The following is a 23,265-nucleotide window of genomic DNA, read 5'->3' as shown; positions in this document are numbered from 1 at the left end:
GGTCTTACTACCACCGACCACAGCTCCTGGCCACGTGTGACGTCCTCACGGCTCTGTATAGCCGGGCGCCCACCTGCTCTCTACCCTGGCCTGTTTCGGGTCGAAGCCCCCAGGCCAGGATCAGGTTGCTTTCTTGCCCTGGCTTGTCTGGCACCTCCAGTGGCCAACCTTGGAGCCCTCTACCGTCTCCCACCCCCCGTGCAGGTGCGCCTCCTGCTGCCGGCTGTGTTCTGCTCTTCCTCCCTGAGCTCTGCCTGCTCCGAGTGCCGGGCCACAGGCGGCCTGCTCACAAGGGGAAACCCTCCCTCCCAGGCTGGCAAGTCATTGGGTCAACCAGCGTGAACCAGCGTGGTGACAGCGAGCCTGATATACCCAGACTCAGGCCCTCACTGGGTCTTGAGGCAGCTCACCCCAGTCCTGATTGCCAGAAATTTCCCCTTCTGTTATACATAAACCAGTCCCCTTTGGACCCCAGTGTCAGCCCAGGGCCCCACAAGAGTCCCACAGCCACCTTCCCAGGAGAGCCTTCCAGAAACAGTGACGTCCTCCACCTCTCCCCCGCCCCCCGCCCCCTGTCATGGTTTTGATTTCCTTCACCACGTGGGTTCTATCTCCGGTTGGTCCATCCCTCTATCCTCAAAGCCAGGAACTGGGGATATGAGCCAGGGATTAATTGCACAGAGTAAGCTTCCGAAAGTCACGGGGGCCATTGGAAGGTCTGAGCTTAAAGATAATTTCCCTTCTCTGCAAAGGCCAGGCATTTAGTCCAAATGGGTAGAGTCAGGAGAGGGCCAGGCCAGCAGGGGACAGGGAGTAACTACAGCCCAGATGGCCAGCCCAGAAGAGCGAGCTACTGTCCCCAGCCTGAGACGCAAGACGGCCACTGATCTCTTCTCGTAGAGGTAAGGGGGTTGCTGCTGGGGGCCTTGCAAGGGGCTTCAGCGCAGGGCTCGGAGGGAAAAGCAGCCTCGTCCACCTGCCCGGTCTCCAGACCTCTCCAGGTTTTGGGGAGGAGCCCTCCTTACGTCCTCGCTCTGCAACTTCCGTCAGTATTGAACACCGCCTTCTGGGTGCCCAGCGCTGCGCCAGGCACTTTCCTGGACCTCTTCTCGTGAATTTTTAAACCTGTGTTTTTATTTTCTTAGAGCAGAAGCCATATATACCGCTGGGTTTCTGTTTTGTTTTGTTTTTTAAGATTACAGAAAGTTACAGCAGAGAAAGAAGCAGTAATGCGTCTCCTCTCACCCCACCAATCCACAGTTCAGTGGGAGTTGTCCCAATTTAAATTAAAAGGGATAGGAACTCAGTGGCAGGCAGAAAAGAAAGTTCATTTTCTTCTCGCTGTCGCTGGCTGTGCCCCAGGAGGAAGACGATGCTCATCTGTTTGCACAGTGGCTTGGCTGGTAGAGGAGAGCCCGCTGCCCAGCAGAAAACCTCCAAGCCTTCCAAGTTTCGTCTTGAGGCGGCAGGGAGCAGTGACTACCTTCCCTCCCCAGCGAAGGCAGCCAGGTCTTCCAGGGGAGTGAGCTGCTCTCCGAGGTCCCAGGGCACCTTGCAGGCAGATATAGGACCCAGAACCCCTCCTTCTGTGCGCACCCCCATCCTGCTACATATTTTTATAGCTGGGAGACCTAAAGGTGGGGCTGCTGGTAGCCATGTCCTCAGCAGCGTTTACCTTAGTGTTAACTTGGGGCACACCTTTGAACTCGGTGCGCTTGGAGGGCCCCTAAAGTCCGTGGGTGGCTCTCGTCCATTCCGGGGAGAGCCATCTGCAGCCGGAGTGGGCACCACCTGCCTCTCCAGGGATTAGCCAGGGACCCAAGCATGGGACGCCACTGGGCACCTGCAGACTTGAAAAATGGTTTCAATCTCCGGAAAAGGAAAGCAAATCAGCACTGATGAGAGGCAGTATACGGAAAGGGTGAAAATGCCAATCCTGAAAATGACCGGCTGAGCTCAAATCCTGACTCCACCTTCAACCAGCTGGTAACGCTGGGCAACTCAGCTACCCTGCCTTAGCGTCCCCCTCTGTAAAATAGTCTTTAGGCCAGTTCTTTTTTTTTTTTTTTTTAAGATTTATTTATTTGAGAGAAAGCGTGCATGCGTGAGCATGAGCATGGGGAGGAGCAGAGGGAGAGAATCCTCAGGCAGACTCCCCGCCGAGCACGGAGCCTGACTTGGGGCTGGATCCCAGCACCCTGAGATCAGGACCTGAGCCGAAATCAGGAGTCAGCCACTCAACCGACTGAGCCACCCAGGCCGGTTCATCAGTGTCAGGTGCATAGTAAAGCAGTCAACAAACACTCACGAGTGCTGTTGATCCAGGGCTCCTGCTACCGCTGCTGGTCACGAAAACATGGCCACGCTTTGTTCCACCTAAGCTCAGGGACATGGGGACTCTTATTCCCTCTTTGAGATGTGGAAACCAAAGGGCAGGGAGGACAGGTGACCCACGCAAGGCCGTTCTTTAATTCGTCTTTTAATTCAAAGGGGCTTTAATTTTTTATTATGAAATATCCAAGTACAGGGGCGCCTGGGTGGCTCAGTCATTAAGCGTCTGCCTTCGGCTCAGGTCACGGTCCCAGGGTCCTGGGATCGAGCCCCACATCCGGCTCCCTGCTCGGCCGGGAGGCCGGCTTCTCCCTCTCCCACTCCCCCTGCTTGTGTTCCCTCTCTCGCTGTGTCTCTCTCTGTCAAATAAATAAAATGTAAAAAAAAGAAATATCTCAAGTACAGAGAATACTTTCTCGTGCGCTCTTGCATTCAACACCTAGGAGCCTCTTGCTGTCGTTGCTGAACTTGTTAGAGTTAAAATGTTGAGGGGCGCCTGGGTGGCTGAGTCGTTGAAGCGTCTGCCTTCGGCTCAGGTCATGATCCCGGGGTCCTGGGATCGAGCCCCACATCGGGCTCCCTGCTCGGCGGGGAGTCTGCTTCTCCCTTTGCCTGCAGCTTCCCTTACTTGTGCTGGCGTGCTCTCTCTCTGGCAAATAAATAAAATCTTTAAAAAAAAAAAGTTAAAATGTTGAGCTAAGACCCCCTTTGTCCTCCTCTCCCCTGCGAGAGTCAACCACTCATCTGAGGCTGGTGGGCCTCCTTCCCCCAGAGCCCACTAACGATGCTGTGGGAGCTTATGTGCCACTTTGTCTTTCCAAAGTGTTCCGATCGACGTCATACCGTCCAAGTTTGCGTTTCCCCACTCAGTAAGCTTCGTCTCCCGTCGAATGAATAGGTCATTCGTGAATGACCATAACATACCACAGATTGTCTATTCGTTCTTCTGACAAACAGCAATCCCTAGTTGGCTGTTTCACCCGCAATGCCAGGTAAACGCCCTTGCACCTGCCCGCTCCCGCTGGCTTGTGTGGGTCTCCCGGGACACAGGCCCCCCCGTGCAGTGGTTGGGCAGCAGGGGACAAGCTCCCCAGATACTGCCTGGTTCCTAACATTGCACGAGCAGGGAAGGGTTCTCCGCACTCCGGCCAGAACCAGCACCTTGAAGTTGTCTGTCAGGCAGGCATGCAGTGGCTTTGCCTCGTGGTCCAGTCGTTAAATGCTGGCCAGCCCCTGCAGCTCGCCAGGGGCTGGGCGTCATTACCAGGGACAAAGCAAGGACCAGAAACCCTGTCTCCTGAGCCCACGTAGGAGATTCTGGACAGACCATCTCTGCCTTGCATCCTGTAGCCCTTCCCAGCACTGAGTTACATAAGGGGCTGTTTACATACCTGCCCCACCCCCGCCCCCCCACCGCAATGCCACCGGGCTGTGAGCCCCTCCAGGGCAAGTCCGGGTGTCACTATTTGTGGTATCTCTAGATCTGTGGTGCCCAACATGGCAGCTGGCAGCCACGTGTGGCTCCCGAGGACTTAAAATGTGGCTGTTTTTTTTTTTTAAAGTAGGCTCCACACTTGGCGTGGAGCCCAGCGAGAGGCTTGAACTCATGACCCTGAGATCAAGACCTGAGCTGAGATCGAGGATCGGATGCTTAACCGATGGAGCCACCCGGGCGTCCCCAAAATGTGGCTGTTCTGAACGGAGACGCACTCTAAGTGTAAAATACATTCCAGCTTTGGAAGACTGAGTGCAGAAAGAAAGAATATAAATTCCCCTCTTAATAATTTTTATATTGGGGCGCCTGGGTGGCTCAGTCGTTAAGCGTCTGCCTTCGGCTCAGGTCATGGTCCCCGGGTCCTGGGATCGAGCCCCGCATCGGGCTCCCTGCTCGGCGGGAAGCCTGCTTCTCCCTCTCCCCCTGCTTGTGTTCCCTCTCTTGCTGTGTCTCTCTCTGTCAAATAAATAAAATCTTTAAAAATAATAATAATAATAATTTTTATATTGATGACATGGTGAAAGGATCATTTTCTGATCCACAGGGTTAAATGAAAGAGGCCCTTAAAACGAATTTTGCATCTCTTTTTACTTCTCTTGACAAGGCGCTAGGAAACCTGTAGATGGCACCTGTGGTGCGAATTAGATGTCGGAGGGGCAGTGCGGCCCTACACTCCTGGCCGGCCCTCGTGGCGGGTGCCCGGGGCAAGTCTGATGGATGAGTGAGCGAAATCAGTTGCTTGAGACGGGCACATCTGCCGTGTGGCCGAGCACCCCACCCCCAGGCCCACCCCTGGTGCTCAGATGGTACAGAGGCCAGCTCCTTCCCTGAGAGCCCTGACACTCCTCCCTTCCTCCCTGCCCCTCCTGCCCCCAGGAAGTGGGGAGTAGGCCGTGGGAGACCAGCTGCCTGGGAGAGAAGCCTGGGCTCTGCCAGGCCAGCCTCCCCAGAGCAGGGCCTCCCTGAAAGGCCCACGCTGACCAGGGAGACACTGTCCTGAAGAACAGCTCAGGTCCCTTTGGGGTCTAGTGAGCACCCTCATCCCTCTCCCAGCCGGGGCATGTGACAGCCCTACCCTGCTGGCACTGTCCCCAAGCCCACGGGAGGCCCGGCCCACACTGTAGAGGGTTGTGAGCCAGCTGCTCTGCCTGCCCAAGGTCTCGGGAAGAAAGCCCCTCAGCCTGGTGCCCAGGCCCTGCACTCCATGGGGCCACTTTGAAGCCCTGAGAAAGGTTAACTTTGAAGCTGCCATGGCTGAGCCGGGTGGGGCTTGAACAAAGAGCCCTAAGGCTTCCCGCTCTGGGCTCCCTGCAGAGTGACCCCTGAGCAATGGGGGGCTGCGTCTGAATTGTCAGGGATTCCCCTCTCCTTCCAAAGACGTGCAGAAACCTCACCCATCTGCAATCTTTGGGAGGAAATCTATGTCACTTGAGGTTTCGGGGGACTGACTGTTACCCCAGTACACATATTTTAATGGTTTTAGGTGGGAAATGTTTACCAGTGATATTTATCCTTTTCTCTGTGACAAATGGAGACCACTGGGTCCAAGGCTGGACAGTTGAATGGCAACACCCTCAGGCCGCACGAGCATGGAAGGCTGTCTTTCTGCTGTCTCCAGTGACCACATTTTCGGGGCCCCCAGTCTGCTTTTCCTACTTCTTCATTCTCCTCCTCTGGTACCAGAGTCTTCATCAGCTCCTGCTGCATCAGGGCATCTGCCATCCGCATCCTTCCCTGACCTCACCGTCCGCCAGCCCATCTAGATACCCTCTGAAGTGGTCTTAACCTCTGGGTCTTACCTCTGACCCCTGAGTGGTCTTTGGACAGGTGCGGTCCCCAGACATGCCCACAAATGAATGGCATTACTGTCCTTATAAGCACACACTGGTATATGAACGAGAATGTCGATCAAGAGCAACAATTCCGTACAGATCACAAAGTACCAATCTTTTTGTCTTTAAGATGGTTCTAAGATCTGCTGTTTGCCTGAATTTGGCAAGATCAAAATTAATTCAGCAAAGCAAACTCGACCCATGGGCTGAAGGAGGCACAAGGCTAGGAGCCGTCCTTGATTCCTCCCGACCCATCCTGTCTACTGGCCACAGATCCCATCACTGGCCCCCGAAGGACTCCCCCTCTGCCCCCCCATGCACTAGCCACAGATCCCACCCCTGCCCTCCTGCCCAGGGACTCCCCCTATCTGTCTCTCCACGCTCAGGACCTCAACCCCAGACCAGGCTGGGCTCTCCAAATCTCCTGCCTTATGAGGTTCCACCCCAGAGCCCAGTACACTGATGAAAATCTCACCCATGCCCACCATCAAACACCACTGGCTCCAGAGCGTTTTTTCTTTTTAAGATTTTATTTATTTGAGAGAGAGGGTGAGAAAGAGCATGAAAGTGGGGTGAGGGGCAGAGGGAAAAGCAGGCTCCCCACTGAGCAGGGAGCCCGATGTGGGGCTGAATCCCGGGACTCTGGAATCACGACCTGAGCCAAAGGCAGACGCTTCACCCACTGAGCCGCCCAGATGGCCCGGCTCCGGAGCTTTCTAAAAAATATTTTTTTGTGATTTTGCACTTGCAATCATCTGGCTGTAAGTAACTTACCAAAGTTAAAGTAGGTAGTGAGTGCTCAGCAATCGTGCACACTCTGAACGCTCGTGAGTTTCAGTCATACTAAAGCTTTGTGGAGAGCAAAGCTAAAACAACTGAGTCACATTTCCACGTCTCTTTTACAATTTTATTTATTTGAGAGAGAGAGAGCACAAGGGGGTAGGAGCAGTGGGAGAGGGAGAAGCAGGCTCCCCGCTGAGCAGGGAGCCCCGCATGGGGCTGAGATCAGGACCTGAGCCGAAGGCAGACGCCCAACGACTTAGCCCCCCAGGCACCCCACATTTCCCTGTCTTTATTAGCTTCCATTTTGCATCTTTCTATATATGTTAGAACCTATGGATTTTCTTTTTCTTTTACATTTAACCTTTGGACTGAGTCATCCGTTGTCCGCATTCAGTTTCCCAAGAGACAAAGTGTGTGAAGTGGAGAGGGTCCCAGGCCCGCACCTGGCGGCACGCGGGCGGCCAGCAGCCCCGGTCTCCGGAGACTGTCCAGGCGCCCGGCGCTCAGGCAGACACGCAGAGCCGCGTCCCCCCTCCCTTGCGAAGGCAAGGACGGGCACCCCTGCTCCTCTGCCCTGGGGGAGCTTTCTGTCTCAGGACGTGAAGAGCGGGTCTCTCCCATGGCGGCAGAGAGACTGTATCTGTTGTGTTCATTGTTCCTTTTCTCCAGCCCTGGCCCCACTTCACGGGCCGGCCTCCCTGCCGCAGAGCGCACCCACCCTCCAGCACGCCCCTGTGACCCAGCCAGTCCCCTGCGGAACCCCCATCACCCTCTCTCCATTGTCAGGACCGCCAACCTCCAGAGCACGCCCCCAGGGCCCCGCGGGGTCAGGCCCCTCTGACCTCAGCCCCTCCGCTCTTGCCCTTCCGCGGGGGCCTCCCGATGGCCTTCAAGGCAGGGCTGTCACTCTCTTCCTGTCATCTCCCCTCAGGACACCTTCTTGCCTCGTCCCTGGACCCCACCAACCGCTCTTCCTCCCCTGAACTCGGCTTCCGCGCCCCCATCACCCGCAGAGCTCTGCACACCGGCCCACGGTCTCCGTGAGGCAGGGGGCTTGCTCGTTCCCCAAATGGCCGGCACCTGCCAGAGGGCGGCCCCCTGTGAGATGCGCAGTAAGGAATGAAGGGGTGAGTGTGGCCTGAGTGCAGGAAACAGCAGACTTGAGGCCAAACCCCACAAGTGCCCCTAGCGCCCGAGTCCCCGGCAGAGTGACTGTCCTCTGCGGACTCCCCACGGTGCCGGGCAACGCTCCTCCCGCCTCCTGCCCACAGGCCCCCGTCTCCCGGCCCTTGCATTCCCCTTCCACTCTCCCCACCCTGCTGCCCGTTCTTCTAGGGTCCCCGGCATCCCCTCCCCTTCCTTCAGGGCCCTTCCAAAAGCCCCAGAGCCCAACTAGTGTTCTCGAACCTGCCGGCCACCTGATCGTTCCAGGCCCCACGTTGCCAGGGCTGGGGGGCGGGGGGAGCCTGCCTCTTCCGAGGTGCCTCCGTGTCCTTGTTGCATTACAGGTAATGGGGCGTCCCTCACGTACCATAGAAGTCACCTGTTCCAGCGCACAGTTCAATAATCCCTAGTAAGCGTCCAGCCCCCACCTGCCCATCTGCAGCCCTCCTCATTCCCGGCCCAGCCCTGGCAACCACCAGTCCGCATCCTGTCTCTACACCACCTGCCTGTCCTGCATGATTCAGGTGAATGGACGCCTGCAATCTGAGCCCTTTCCTGTCTGGCTTCTCGCACCAGGCATAGCGGTTTTGAGGTTCATGCATGTTGTGGTGTGAGTGGGCGCCTCCTTCCTTCCTCCCCGCAGACCACCGCGTGTGCGCCCACCCCGCACTGGAAGGCCGCCTGGGCGGTTTCCACCGGTGGGTTGTTGTGAACACAGCCGCTGTGAACGTGCGTGCGCCGGGCTTTGTGTGGACGCAGGCTTTCATCCCACCCCTCTGGGGGAACCGGCGGGGCCTATGGTAGATGAATGTTTCAGTTTTTAAGAATCTTCCCAGCTGTTTTCCAGCGTGGCTGCGTCATTTCACATTCCCAGCAGTCAGGTCAGATCTTCGGCAAGTCCTCACCGACACCTGCTATTTCCCCTTATTATTATTACAACCACCCTGGCTGCACCTCATCGTGGGCTTGACTTGCATTTCCCTAACGACTAATGACCTTGAGATTCTTTTCCTGTGCTTCCCGACCATATGTGCATCTTTGGTGGACTGTCTATTCAAATCTTTTTTGAATTTAATTTTTTAACTTAAATTTAAGTTCCTAATCGGGTTCCTTGGCTCCTTGTTCCTGAGTCCAAAGGCTTCTTTGTGTGCTTAGTCCTTTCTCAGGTATGCGATTTGCAAATACGTTCTTCCAGTCTGTAGCTAGTCCCCTAATTTCTGTAACGGTGTCTCTTGAAGGTTTTAATTTTGGGGACGCGGCCATCGAATCTCGTGACCTTCTATCTGTTGGCAGACGCTGCTTTGCCTGAGGGCTATGGCGGGCTGGGCCCTCACGGGGCGGTTTCCTGCCCTTTCCCCCATGGGCAGCCCTGATCATCCCTGGGGGCGACGGGGACAGCCATGCTCTCACACCCACTCTCACCCACAGTGTGTGTGGAGAGCAAAAGAGTGACCCCTGACTGCCGGGGGGAAACCCGGGCTCTGTCACCCCTGGCCCAAGACCTGGGGAGTGGGGTTGAGGCACCACTACCCTCAGCCCCTCGCCCATATGGGGCGGGGGGGGGGAGGTAATTATAGTGTCTGCATCAGAAGGCCACTCAGCTTACCGCGGTGCCCATGGGGACGCAGGGTTGAGACTCGGTCACTGCAGCCCCAGGCCAAGCCCTTGGCCGTCAGCCCCGTGAGGGAGATGAAGCTGCTGACATAGAGCCTGGTCAGCGAGGCTGGAGGGCCCTGGGCATTTGGGGAGCGTGGGGCAGGGAGCCAGACCCAGCGTGGGGCTAGAGGAGGGGGCGCCTCAGCCTCCCCCACGGTGGGTTAAACCCCCCACGGCCCCTTCTGACAGCCTGGGAGCTGCAAGGGCTCTCGGGGGACCCTGTGGGGCAGACAGCCCAGCCCTGATGGGGTGTCCCACCTCACAGCCACCAACTCCCTGCCTCCTGGGGCCTGTCTCCCCAGGGCCTGCGTTTCTTTTTTAAGTTTTACTCAGAGAATTTTCAAACATGTATGTGGAGACATTTGAAGAAAAGGAAATTATCGTTGTTAAGACTCGAATTGGCAGCAATGTCTCCAGCCAGTGTTTAGTTTTATCTAGAATACTTATTGTGTCTTGTATGAAGGAGAATGCATTTAGTGTAATGTATGAAATGAATAAAAAGGAAAAAATTGTCATTGAAAAAAGCGAGAGAGGGCAGCACAACCCATCCTGTGGGCCCGTCACCCGGCTCCAGCAATGGCCTCGTCAGGGGGCTCCCTTCTACTCTCCCATCCGCCGGGTGAATTCCTTGGCGTCCCATCAGTCCGTTCTCGCGGCCCCATTTCCAACACCCCGCTGTACCGTGCGAGCACACACATGCACAAAATCTCCACCGACAGAAAGAGCCGCTTGCCGCCCACTCCGTCCCGGAGGGTCCTGGTGCGAGAGGCCGGCCCTGCGCCTCTCCAGCCGGGTGTCCCTGGCCCACCTCTCGGAGCCCCGTTTCCGCATCTGTAAAGTGGGACGTCAGTGCCCGATGCTGGCAAGGTGCCTCTGGAGGCAAACCCCCCGGACGACCACCGGCTGCCTGTGAGTGCCGAGGTGTACGGCAAGGCAGGACCCGCAGCAGGGAGGATCAGCCTCAGGCAGGCAGGGAAGAGAATGACAATGGGGAGAGGGACAGAGGGCTTCGAATATCTGTAGCAACACAGCAGAAACTCAAGCAAATATAGCAAGTTGTAGGTGTACATTTTCTCAAGCTGTATGCTTTTCGGACATTTGGAATAATTCATAAATCTAACTGCAGCAGACTAAGGCCAAACTTAGAGAAAACAGTAACTCAGATCATGTCTATCACTTAGCAGAAGCTTGTCTCGGCTCTGTTGCCGTGTAACAAAATGTCCCAAAACTAAGAGGCTTAAAACAACCACCACATTATATTCCCCACCCCCCCACCCCCATTCTGTGGGATGCCCGGGCTCCACCAGGTGGTTCTTGGGCAGCTCATGACACTGGCGGGGACTGTGTCACCTGATGGGGACTTGCCTATGCTGGATGACCCAGATCCCTGCAAAGCCACCTGTGACAGGCGGCTGGTGCTCCCAGCGTGCAGGGAGGTTGCTGTGCCGTAGTGATGGGAAGGCCCAAGCTTCTCAGACCCATGTGTGGGGTCTCCCAGGAGGCCAGTCTGCAGGAACCCCCACCCTGCCACCACATCACAGGCTGTCCAGAGTCGGGATGATCTCCATCCCTCCCCCCGCCCCCGGCTGAGCCTCGGGCCTGCCCCGATGTCCCTCCAGGCCCAGAAATTGTTCAGGGCGGCCACCACGCCTGCTCTCTCTTTGCTGCCTCAAGCCCCGTCTCCCGATACAGCCCCCATGTCACCACCGCCACTGTTCTCATCCAAGCTGCCACTTTATGACAATGGAGGAGGGGCACTAGAGAGCCGGGCCACGGAGACGGAACCAGCCTCCACCCCGGGTCTGGGCACAGCACCCTGAGGGAGATGCTGTCCCCTGCAGCTCCCCCAGGCGACGGCGCTGGTTTGGCATTTTGGCAGTTGGCTCCCTTTGGGAATGGGCTCCAGCGTCTCCTTCTTTACTGAGGACTTGGGGTTCCTCATTCACTCATTCAAACCCCATCGGTTCTGAAGTACAGAGCACTACACGGGGCCGGGGATACGACTGTCAGCAAAGCGGACCTGGTTCCTGCCCTCTGGGGGCTTACTGGCTAGTGACAGACAGACTCGCCAAAGAGCCCAGGACAGGCTGCAGTTCCAAACGGCAAAGGGCCACTTGCTCGGGGCTCTGAAAGTCGGGAGGGGGCTCTCGGGGCAAGGGCAGGGGGGAAGGAGACATTTCAGGAGGAAGAAGTTGTCCTACAACTCTGTCCCTTCTCTGCCCTCCTGGGACCATACGCCGAACCCAGAATCCCGCAGGAAGCCTTTCCTCCTGATGCCTTCCCAGGGGCTTACTTCAAGAGCCTCTTCTTATCCACCTGCTCCAAAGTTTTAGCTCCCCAGCCCCACCCTTCACAGCCTCCTACTCTCTTGGTTTTCTGCTCAGCCTACAGACTCTAACACCCGTGGGGGCAAGGGTTTTCGACTGTCTCGGTCACTCGCTAGAGCCCGGCACATGGAGGGCACGCAGTCCGTGCTGAGAACTCTTGTTGAATCATGCACAGGAAGCTGTCCATGCATGCATCCCGTGGGGAGGAGTGGGGAGAAATTGCTCTCGCGGCCATTCTCCTACTTCCCCTGCGGACCAAGGGGTTCTGCGCTGAGAAAGAAGGGTTTTGCGGGACAGGTGTTGGGGACCTGACTTCACAGTCGCCCAGCCAGGCCCACACCTAAGGAATCCACACCTGAGCTGCAGCACCTGCCTTTTCCCAAAGCTCCAGATGATTCTGATCACAGGCAGGTGTGCGGCCGCTGCCCTGGCTTGGTCTCCAGGGTGTGCAGGTTCATGGCCGCCCAGCCCGCTCTTTGGTGATGGCTGCTGCCAGGTGGGGGTGCGAGGTGAGCCCACTGAGCCTGACTGTCCTCCCAGAACCCACAAGGGCCCCACCACCAGCTTCCTATTACCCGCCCCTACCCCCAAATGGAGACCAAGCTCCTGGAGGTGGTCACCTCACCTGGCTGCCAGGGAAAACTGTTGTCCAAGTGGGCTCTCTCTTTTCTTAAAAGAATAAGGTGGTTTTTTTTTTAATTTTGGAAAAATGTCTTTTTTAAAAAGATTTATTTATTTAAGTAATCTCTATACACAATGTGGGGTTTGAACTCATGACCCCAAGTCCACCAACTGAGCCAGCCAGATGCCCGTATGTTGGAAAATTGCAAACACACAAGAAGTAGAGAGAACAGCTTAACGAGCCTCCACATAACGTCAACAGTTATCAACATTTCCCATCGTTTTTTCTCTCTCCTCCCTCTTCCATCTTTTTATTTTCCTGGACACCTTTTTTTTTTCTTTAGATTTCACTTATTTGAGAGAGAAGAGAAAGAGAAAGAGATTGAGCACACGAGCAGGGGGAGGGGCAGAGAGAGAGGGAGAAGCAAACTCCCCGATGAACAGGGAGCCCAATGTTGAGGGGCTCGATTCCAGGACCCTGAGATCAAGACCTGAGCCGAGGGCAGATGCTCAACGACTTGAGCCACCCAGGCGCCCCTTTCCTGGACACTTTTAGAGCAAATCTGGTCTTCATACTAATTCACTCATAAATACATTTCCATATGTATCACTAACAAGAGAAAGGCTTTTTTTTTTAAGATTTTATTTCTTTATTTGAGAGAGAGAGAGTGAGCACATAAGCAAGTGGGGGGGGAGAAGCAGGCTCTCTGCTGAGCAGGGAGCCAGACTCGGGGCTTGATCCCAGGACCCTGAGGTCATGACCTGAGCTGAGGCAGCCACTTAACCAACTGAGCCAGCCAGGCGCCCCCAGAGAAAAGCTTTTAAAAGCATGATGATACCACTGTCACATCCATTCCAATTAGTAATAATTTCTTAATATTATCTAATACCGAGACTGTAGTCCATTTTCCACTATTACTTCACACATACCTTTTTACAGTGGGTTTGTTCAGGATCTGTACACATTTCACACACTGCGCTTGGTCAATTTGTCCCCTAAGTCTCTAGTCTTCCACATGGGGCTCTGACACTAGATTCGAGGTTCTCCATGGGAGCAGCCAATTAATGTCCCTGGGAGGTTTTTTGTTTTTTAATTAATTAATTAATTTATTTATTTATTTATTTATTTGAGAGAAGGTGCACACCAGGGGAGGTGCAGAGGGGGATGGAGAGAATCTCAAGCAGGCTCCACACCCAGCACAGAGTCGATGCGGGACTCGATCTCACAACCCTGAGATCATGACCTGAGCCGAAATCAAGAGTGGGACACTTCACCGACTGAGTCACCCAGGCACCCCAGTGTCACCTGGGATTTTTTTTTTTAATTTTATTTATTTATTTGAGAGAGAGAGAATGAGAGATAGAGAGCACGAGAGGGAAGAGGGTCAGAGGGAGAAGCAGACTCCCCACTGAGCGGGGAGCCCGATACGGGACTCGATCCCGGGACTCCAGGATCATGACCTGAGCCGAAGGCAGTCGCTTAACCAACTGAGCCACCCAGGCGCCCTCACCTGGGATTTTTTACAAAACACGCATATACCTGGGCTCTACCTGGACCACGTTAGCTTGGGATCCCTGGGGTGAGCCTGGGCCTGAGTATTTGCATTCATTTACTTGTTAAGCCCCCCCCGCCCCCGCCCCTGCCCCACCCCTCGGTGATCCCGGTAATCCCTGCATGCTGCTAGGGCTGGGAACCACTGGAATACACTCAGGGATTGCACCCCCCAGTGGGCAGGTGGCAGTGTCTTGTCACAGCTTGGAGAAGGGGAGGGGATGCTAGTGGCCTCTAGTGGGTGAAGGCCAGGGATGCTGCTCAGTATCCCACAGTGCCCAGGACGGGCCCCTATGACACCGAATCACCCAGCCCCGGACATCAAGCGCAGACATTGAAAAATTCTGACCCTGAAACACAGCCCCCACTGTTCTCAGGGGACCGAGGACTCCTGGGGGAGGAAGCAAGTTAAACTGGATTCTTTCCATTCCTCATCTCAACCCATACAGTTGGAAAAATCCATCTACCTGGCTGCCTCTCATTAGCAGTCACCCCTCCCGAGACTGGCAGCTCCTCCCTCCTCCCTCGGCTTGGGGCCGCAGAGCCCACTGGTTGGGTGACCTATGACCTCCCTGTGCCACAGGCCCCAGGACGTGGACAGAATAAGTGTCTCCCCCTCGCAGGGCCGTCCTAAGCAGGTGGTGACAGGGGTGTCACATGCCTAGGTGGCGCTGTCAGTGACAGTTATCCTATTCACCGCGGTAACCCCATGCCTGGGGCAGAGTAGGTGCTCAAAAAGCATGTGTAGAAATAATAAATCCCCATTTGTCCTGGTGGAAACTGAGGCCCAGAAACAGGCTGATCTCACAACCAGCACCGAGTATTCGTTCGGCCTGCTGAGGACTTCTCTGCCAGCAGAAAAGACCTCGCTGGTGCTCCACCATGCCAGAACCAGAACCTGGTGGCTGTGCCCACCGTCCCAGGGGCTCCCCCACCCCTCTGTCACCACCATTAAAAGGAGACAATTCAGAGCAGCCCTGCCCACAGCTCACAGCCAGGACACAAGACCCAGAAAGTCCCCTTTCCCTCTGAGGGTGGGGGATGGGGACCCTCGGAAGGAGCATCCTGTCCCTAACCCTGCCCCCTTTTGTCCTTCTTTTGGGGAGGTGGGACATGATACATTTTCTACATTTCACTCCAGACTTGATATAAAAGACTGTAACATTTTAAGGAATGACTCAAAGGGAGAACACACAGCTAGGATGCTGACTCTGTTTCCTGCAACTCAATTCTTTCCTGCTTTCGCCCAGGGAGTGCCACTGTCCTGCTCTCTGACTCAGTTTCCCCTTCCAAGCCTCCAGAATTACATACAGTACAGGGTGTGGAGATCTTGTGGGCATGACGGGCTTCTGACAATGACGTGAAGAACCCACGGTCGGAGGTGCTTTTCTCCCTCCTGGCCAGCTGGGTAGGTGCGGGCAGAGACCTTCCCATCAGGGAGCCTCCTAAGAAACCCATTTGGATAAAAGGTCTCCACACCCACCCGGAGGGGAACTGGAGAGTTACTCCCAGCTGGGGCATCAGCAAAACCTGAAGCTGGGGACACGGGCCAGCAGGCAAGTCTTCACACCCCCCTCTTGCTGCACCCCGGGTTCACCTCCAGAAGTGAAGAGTGAAAGCCTGTGAGGAGAGTGGAAGGGCCAGACCCTAACACCAGGGAGGCTGCCTTTTGATCACGAGGGCCATCTGAAGCCCCGCGGCTTTCCCAAGAGGGGGCGGGAGGGGGGGGCGGGGCCGTGTTGCTTACTGTCCCCAGGAGCCCCCGAGCAGGGCTAGGGAGCTGCGGATGGCGAGATGGTGGGGCCTCCCACTTCTCGCCTCCCCCCTCCGCAGCCGGGCGATGGGGCCCACTCAAGTATGGCTACCTGCTATGGGAGAACCCCGGCGCCCCTTTCCACCCAACCAGGGCTGGGGAGCACCGCCTCAGGGAGCCTGGCAGGCAGCCCCGGGGAGGGGCCCAAACTTCCCCGGGGCCCCACCCTCCACCTCCTCCCCAGGCCGGGCGAGAGGAAACTGAGGCGGGAGGCCGGAGGCGCGGGCGCCGGGCGCGCCCCTGGCACGGTCCCCGGGAGGCGGCGGGCGGGCCTGCTCCGCCCCCGCGCCCGGCCCGGGCAATCCGGCGCCCGCGGGCTGGGCGGGGCCGCAGGCAGCACCGCCCCGAGGGGCCGGGGAGGGGGCGGCGGGAGGCGTGCGCGCGGTGGCGGACCGGAGCGCCGGCCGGGGCGGAGCGGGGGGCCCCCGTGCACTGCCCGGCCCGGGCCATGACCCCCGCTGCTCTCTCTTGCAGGCTCGTCGCCCCGGTCCCCAGAGCCCGGCCACCGCCGCCGCCAGCGCCCGGGCGGGCCCTGTGCGCCCCGGGCGCGGCTCCGCAGTGAGCCCCCCAGGAAGCGGTGAGTGCCCCGCGCCGCGTGCGCCCCGCTGCCTGGCCCGGCGCTGCCCACCCACCCCTTCCAGAGGACGCCCGCGCTCCCCGAGAGCCGCAGGCGACCAAGCGGCGTCCACGCCCCGCCGACTCCGGCGGCGGGAAGGGCGCGGCAGGGGAGGCCAGGGGCTTCCGAGGGGGTGTTGGAGGACCCTCGAGGTCCTGGACGTCCCCCCAACTTCTCGCAGACTTTTCTGCGGAGAGGCGGATTTGGGGAAAGTTGGGTCCGGAGCTCTGGTTGTGCTGCAACTTACCCCGGGCGGGTGGGGGTGTGTCCGCGCATAGACGCCTCTGGCCCCCCACTGTCCACCCGACACCTCGCGCTGTCACGAGTTCCTCGGGAATGGGCCAGACCGCCATTCCTGAGAGCTGGGAAGGAGCCCGGCCGGGGGTGGGGGCAGGAGGCCTCGGGAGGAACCATTTCCCCTCTATCGAGTATTTCAAACTCGATATATTATTTATGAGCCGCCTCACTTAGGGGCCCCCTTGGCTCCCAGGGCATCAAAGCAGGTTTGCAACCGCAAAGGGCGACCAGTGTGAACGCACGCGCGACTTCTCCCGGCCGGCTGAGCTCGGCGGAACTGGGGGAGGCTCTCCAGAACCGGGACCCGCAGCTCCGCTCGCCTGGCCGCGTGGGGGGCGGGGTCAAGGGCGGTCGGACTTGGTCCGGAGGCGCCGGGCTGTTGGGCCGCGGAGGAACCGCGGAGAGAGGCAGTCTCTACTGGCTGAGCAGCTAGTGGGTCACGGAGGAAGGGCAGGTGGAAGGCGCTTCTGAGAGAGTGGAGCCTTCGTGGCACAAGCGCCCCGTCTTACAGATGAGGAAACTGAGGCTCAGAGAAGCAGAGCTGGATGGGCAGGCCCTGGCGTTTCCTGCCCCCCCCCCAGGAATCCCCGCACCTGTCCAGGCCACACCTATCTTGGGTTCTTTGTCCCCACCCTGGGTACCGGTTCCTCCGGATGGATGGATGGATGGGTGGATGGGAGGGAGGGAGGCCGGCGGTGTATTTATGGAAAGACTTAATCCCTCTGCAAGCCCCAAGGAGGCTGAAAGCTTCACCACCTAATCTCCTCTCCCTGGAAGCCCTTCCCTTGCTTGTGGGGTGCAACTCAGTGGGCACTGAGCCGGAGTTTAGGTCACCTCCGAGGACTGGAGCTGGGACCTTCCCCTCAGTGGGTGTGGAAAGGGAGCAGTGCTATTTAATGTGTACCGAGCACTTCCAGTGTTCCAGACCCCGCAGTCCCCATCACCTGCCTGGTTCCTTTCATCCTCTGACCAAGTAGTGGTGTTATCCCCATTTTACAGATGAGGACAGGGAGGCTTGTAAAGGTCATGAGGCGGGTCGGTGGCAAGGCCAGGCCTTGAACCCCTATCCCTGACAGTGAATTGCTCTTGAATATGGCAGGAGCTAGGCCTGGCCTCTGGGACCAGCAAGTGCAACACCTCCCCCCCATTAAAATATTATGAACGTATAATACACACATGGTAACATGTGCACATCAAAAGTGTATACCAGATCCGGAAATAGAACTTCCCCAGGAATGTCCTCCTGCCCCTCCCAGCGGCAGTCTCCCTCGGGAGCCAGCAGTGGGTCCCATGTCTCCCACAGGCTGCCACTTCCGAAAACCTTCAGGTGAGCTGGCAGGTGCTCACTGCTGCGGGCTGGCACTTTGTGGCTCCTATCATCAAGGCTGCCATGAAAAACAATTGCATGTTTTTGGGGGCACCTGGCTGGCTCAGTCAGAAGAGCATACTCTTGATCTCATGGTTGTGAGTTCGAGCCCCACACTGGGTATGGGGCCTACTTTATTTTTTTTTTAAAGATTTTATTTATTTATTTGAGAGAGAGAGAGAGAGAGAGAGAGAAACAGTATGAGAGGGGAGAAGGTCAGAGGAAGAAGCAGGCTCCCCGCCGAGCCGGGAGCCCGATGTGGGACTCGATCCCAGGACTCTGGGATCACGACCTGAGCCGAAGGCAGTCGCTTAATCAACTGAGCCACCCAGGCACCCATGGAGCCTACTTTAAAGAAAAAAAATTTTTTTGAAGATTTTATTTACTTACTTGACAGAGAGAGGGAGAGAGACTGAGAACGAGCAGGGGGAGCGGCAGGCAGAGGGAGAGGGAGAAGCAGGCTTCCCGTTGAGCAGGGAGCCCGATGTGGGGCTGGATCCCAGGACCCTGGGATCCTGACCCGAGCCAAAGGCAGATGCTTAACCAATTGAGCCACCCAGACGCCCCTAATTGGACATTTTTAAATTAACCCTGTGGTTAATTAATCATTAACTTGACTTCTAATAGCATACCCCTTATTTTTAAACAAACAGTTTTACTGACGTATATAACATATGAAAAGCTACACAAACCATAAGCACTGAGCTTGATCACGTAGAGGCTCAGGGCGGGCAGTGGGTGAGTATTTTGCTCAGAGTTACATAGTCAATCACAGGGAGGCCAAGGCTGGACCCCAGGTGGCCCAAGACCCTTCTCCATGACAGAAAAATAGGTGGGGATTTCAGTGGGTGGTTTGCCTCCCCGCCCCCATCCTCTTTCACTTCTTGTTGGTGAGCTGCTGTGGGCCAAGCAGCTGTCCCTGCTCCCCCCTCCCCCCAGGAGAGGAGCTTGCAGCCTCCTGCAGGTCCATGGGCTAAGGCCAGGGAGATGCTCATGTTTGCACTCTGTGTACCAGGATGGGAGGCATGTTAACGCTTGTAGCATCTGTTCCCAGCACAGACCCTTTGGCTGGAATTGCAGGAATTCTAATCCTGTTACAAAAAGCAAGTGCCTTTTCTAAAGAAGGAAGAAAACCAAGATGTTCCCTGTGCCTACTGGGAGCCCAGGGTGGCCAGCCTGTTAGAACCTTCTTCCCTGTATTTGCAGTGAGGAAACAGGCGAGGAGAGCTTGCCCACGTGCCCTGGCTGGGAGTGGCACCTGGTTCCATCCTCACTCGGTGGGTCCACCCACCTAGGCCAACTGTCACATTCCTCAGCTATGATTCTTCACCCCGGCCCTCTCCTTGGGCTTCAAGTGAGGTATTGGTTAAGCACCTGAGGCGCCACACTACGGTGAGTCATGACCTCCAGAGGGTCATTCCGATTCCGTCTAGGAGGTGGCTCTGCAGAGACCAAGATCAGACTTCCAGCTGGACCCGACCTTTCACTCACTTTCCCTCTCTGGGCCTCCGTGTCCTCATCTGGGAAACCCATGTGAGCACCAAGACCACCTCTGTCGAGAGCTGCCAGATTTTGCAAATAAAATACAGGATGCACCTGGCATGCGACTCTTGATCTCAGAGTTGTGAGTTCAAGCCCCACGTTGGGTATAGAGAGTACTTAAAAATAAAATCTTAAAACAAAACAAAACAAAAAAACCCGGACACCCAGTTAAGTTTGAATTGCAGATTCATGATGAAGGATCTGGGGTCTGAGCATGTCCCATGCAGAAACAGGGCACTGTATATTTTATCTGGAGCCTTCTCTGTCCGGCTCCTTCCAGCTCTAGATGCATGTGATTCACTTCAGAAAGACGTCCCCTCACACTCCAGAGCCCAGCCTCTGGTCCACGAAAGTAGTAACTGAAGGGAGTCAGCCCGCACTGGGGCCAGACTTCAAGAAGTAGGGTCCCCCCAGTCCGTCTGTGGCTCTGTGTCTTGGACACTACATCATAGTTACTTTTTACTTTGGGCAGAGAACACGCTGTCTTCCTTTCCTCTGCACTGCAAGCGTGTAGAAGGTGAGTGGGGGAGCTCTCGCCACTGTGGGCTGGCAGTTTCCTCCAGGCTGCTGTAAAAACAGTCACAGACCACTTGGCCAAGTGTGTCCTTCCCCTGGAGATGCTCCTGCTTTTAGAGCATGCCGCGTGGTGTGCAAAGCAGCTGATAGCCATCTCTCCCCATGGCTCAGAGCGGAGGCAGACCCTGCAGGAGTGATAGAAGTGTCTATCATTGCCGTCCCGGCCACGAGAGAGGACCCTGTGGTGGCCATTTGGCGGTAGAGCCATTTCTATGCCCAGGTACAAGAAAGAACCTGTTCTACTTCAAGCTGTTGTGCAAATAATTAACAATCTGATATTTCAAAGGAAACATAAACAGCCCGACGCAATAGGAAAGGGAGGTTTTCCACACTGCTGCCACAGTGTGAAAGAGGGGACATTTATACCTAAACTAGCGGTTCTCCTGGGCCTGACCACACGTGTGCCATCTTGCTGAGCGAAGGGGGACCCCTCCCACGAGATCTTTGCTTCCCTCCCATTAAATCTCTTTTCCCACATCGCAGAAACCTGTATCTTTGTAACGAACACAGCGCAGAGCCGCGGTGTATAGGATGATGGGGCCCTGAAACCGAGTGCCCCCGGGTTGGGCTTCCTAGCCCCGGGACCCCTCGGAGCTCCATCCCCTGCCCTCCCCGTCTGTAAAATGGGGTGGCGGTAATGTTTCTCTCTTAGGGCATTGTTAGGGTTGAGTGGAGTAATTTTTATAATAATCTCAGCCCAGGACTTGGCCTCTTAAAAGCATTAGCCAGGTATCTGTCCGCTCTCGTTACTGTGATGCTGCCCACGAAGGGGTTTGAAGTAGAAGTGGCCCCACTCGCCCCAGTCAGGCCTCCCTTCCCCCAGTTGTAGAATCAGGCTTCAACTCCTCCCATTCACGGGGCTGTCTCCGCAGTCTCTGCCAGTCTCTGCCAGGCCTGGCCCTCAGCCAGCAGCACCATCACAGAGGGAGTGCATCACCCGTGGGAGCGCCTCCTCCCGACACGGCCGCCCAAACCAGGGTCCGCTACGTGGGACACCCCTAACGCAGCGCCTGCACAGGAGTGCCGGGGGCAGGGTGCCAGTTTGACACAGAGCCCGGGCAGCCAAACTTCAGCACCTCCGGCTCAGAGAGGGAAATGACTTGCCTGAGGTCACACAGCTCTTGGACCCTGGTTCTTCCTCGTTCCTCCAGGCCGTTCCCCCCTGCCCCTGCTGCCTACCTTCTGTCCTGTGGGGAGGTAGAGGCAGGGTGGCCAGAGTTAGGGCCCGTGCACTGGGACAAGACACGTCGGTTTGTGAAAATTCTCCATTTGGGAATTTTAGACATCGGACACAGAAACACTGCACACTGATATGACCCCTTGATGTGACCTGGCCGGACCCTGATGCAGCTTCTGGCCCCTATGTCCCCCGAGTCCAGGCTGGGGCCGCTCCTGCTTCCTCCTCTTGCTTCCTTGAGCTGCCTTCTTTTTTCTCCCTCCCAACCCCCTTCCCCCCTTCCCCCCTTCCCCCTCCTGTCTCTCCCTCTCCCCTTCCCTCCTGAATGTTTTGAAATGGGTATTTTTCAAGTCACAAGACAGCTTTAGAGACAACACCTATCAATTCAGGACAAGTCTTGGGGAGGTGGTGCTTCTGGCACAGAACACAGCCTTCCCCAGACCAGAGCCGCGGTCCCCTGAACGCACCTCCAACTGCATCAGAGAAGTCTCTAGGAAAACACCGTCTGATGCACAAAACTGCGGTCTGGGCCACCACTGGGGAGACGGTGGCGTCGGGCACAGAGGCCGTGGGGCCCCTGTTGCTGTTGTGTCTCTGCTTTTCTTTCCCTGGTTGACTTCTCTTGAAATAGTTTCAAGCCTCCAGAAAAGTTGCAGGAACACAAAGTGCTCCTCCAGGTCCTTTCCCAGAGATGAACACTTAGCCACGTTTGCCTCGGGGTCTCTCTTTGTACGTACACACGCGTGTGCTGATCTCCTAGCTGAACCACCGAGTTACGCTGCAGGCACGGTGTGGCCCCGAGCCCAGACACCTGGAGCCGCACTGCCTCTTGCAGACTTGGTCCAATGATCGACATCAGAAACCTGAACATCGGCCGCATCCTGTCACCTCATAGACAGATGTCTCTCTTTTGACTTTTATTTGTATTTTATTTATTTTTAAAGATTTATTTATTTGACAGAGAGAGACACAGCGAGAGAAGGAACACAAGCAGGGGGAGTAGGAGAGGGAGAAGCAGGCTCTCCGTGGAGCAGGGAGCCCGATGCGGGGCTCGATCCCAGGACCCCGGGACCACGACCTGAGCCAAAGGCAGATGCTTAACAACTGAGGCACCCAGGCGCCCCTTGACTATTTTAGTATTAGTTGTTTTTTTAAAGATTTTATTTATTTTTTTGAGAGGGAGAGGGAGAAGCAGACTCCCCGCTGAGCAGGGAGCCCGACTCGGGGCTCAAGGGCTCCATCCCAGGACCCTGGGATCATGACCTGAGCCGAAGGCAGACACTTCACCGACTGAGCCACCCGGGTGCCCTGGCATTTTTCAGACAAACACAAAAATACGTCATGAACTCCCACCTTTCAGCTTCGGCGCCCCTGCCCCTACTGCATCGTCCCCCTGCGCCAACAGCACGGGAGGTGGCTTTTCTGGAGCATTTTACAGCAAAGTCCTACCCTCACTTCCTCTGGGAGGCCTTCCCCATAAATCACTGTCTAAACCCTGGGACGGGTCGCCCGTAAGCGCACAGTGAAGTTGGGGTGCACTGTGCACGGTGTGTCTACTAGGCTGTGATGTGTGAGCTGCTCACAGTGGCCAGTGGGGGTCCTGGGTGTGTTCATGAGCCCGACCTCAGGGCTGCAGACCCCTGGGCCGGAGACCCAGCCTAAGGAGGGTTGGGAGAGACAGAGGTAAGGTCTATGCCACCCCCTGCTTAGCCCCCACCCCCAACCCCGGGAAGCCCTGTAGTTGAAAATGTTGTGGCTGTAGGGTCCAAAGTGCTGGGTTTGAACGCTGAACCCACCTCCTGCTACCCATACAACCTTGTGGAAATTAACTAACCTCCCTGTGCCTCTGTTTCCCCCTCTGTGGGATGGGGATGGGGATGGTCCCAATGTTTCGGGGCTGTCGTGAGCATTAACTGACCAGGAATCTCGGTCCAGGGGCTCTGACAGGCACACAGTGAACACTCAAGAGATAACAGGTGTTACTCCCACAGGACTGGCCTTGGGCTCTCTCTTCCCTTGCTCTCCCCCTGAAGAAGGATACCCTCTCCTAGGCATCGCATCCTGCACATTATTAGAATCCCCTGGGGAGCTTTTAAAAAATCTCAGGACCAGGCCCA

The sequence above is a fragment of the Callorhinus ursinus genome, unplaced genomic scaffold, assembly GCF_003265705.2.
Source record: "Callorhinus ursinus isolate GAN/ISIS: 27379988/994484 unplaced genomic scaffold, GSC_fseal_2.0 scaffold46, whole genome shotgun sequence".
In the NCBI taxonomy this organism is placed as follows: Eukaryota; Metazoa; Chordata; class Mammalia; order Carnivora; family Otariidae; genus Callorhinus; species Callorhinus ursinus.
This window is presented reverse-complemented; position numbering follows the sequence as displayed.